Consider the following 1,025-nt stretch of genomic DNA (forward strand, 5'->3'; position numbering starts at 1 on the left):
TGTCCTTGCATTGAAAGAATCAATTCAGATATTGTTCACTCTGCATCAATTATAAATTCAATGCAATAGTTATAGCAGACTTTTTAAAACATTTTATGAATTGCAATACTGAGGAGTATCCAGCATCCTGGAGAAGGAAACTGTCTCTAGCAAATACAAAGATTATTAGAAAACAAATATGTACGAATGTGACATAAAATAGTAATAGCTAAATAAATTCAAAATATGTCTATTAATTGAAGGGTATTTAATATAAAAATGAATTACTATAGCCATATTAAGTGACAGTATAAAAGAGATTTTTAATTACTATTGTTGGGACTACTGGTTCTCCATACAGAAAAAAGCAAATTAATTTAGATACCTAACTCGTGAGGGCAAAGTATTCGACTTCAAATAAAGATGTAAGAACTTAGCACTATGAAACCTTTAAAACACAAGTTAAATCATCTCTATTGGCCCAGCATAAAGTACTATTCAAATACACAGAGTTTACTAATTGGACCATGTTAAAATCAGAATTTATTTTCATCAAAAAATGCATTAAAATGTGAAGATAAAATAATTCCCAGAATTTATTTGCATCACATATAATTGAAAGAGTATTAATCAGACTATATTTCACTATATAAAACATTTCACAGAATCCTGTGAAAGGCCAAACCAAAAGCAAATAAAAAATGTTCCCACCTAATTAATAATGAGGAATATGAAAAATAAGATGTGTGAAACTTCTGTGTTATAAGACAAGCAATGAGTGATAACACCAAAAACGGTGTGAATATATAAAAAAAAAAGATAGAGAGCTCTGTATATTTCCAGCAGAATAAATTGATATAATTAGAATAGAATGAACTTGGCATTATTAAGACACAGATGCAGTGCTTCAACCATAAACTCACTCTACTTCCAGGCCAGACAAACTCCCAGTTGCACTAAAAACACATCTAAGAAGCAGTATTTGTAGCAAAACATGAGATAAATATAAATAATTATGTATTCATATACTATTATAAAATAATGGC

This window comes from Condylura cristata, unplaced genomic scaffold (assembly GCF_000260355.1).
Source record: "Condylura cristata isolate star-nosed mole 26May11 unplaced genomic scaffold, ConCri1.0 scaffold00003, whole genome shotgun sequence".
NCBI lineage: Eukaryota > Metazoa > Chordata > Mammalia > Eulipotyphla > Talpidae > Condylura > Condylura cristata.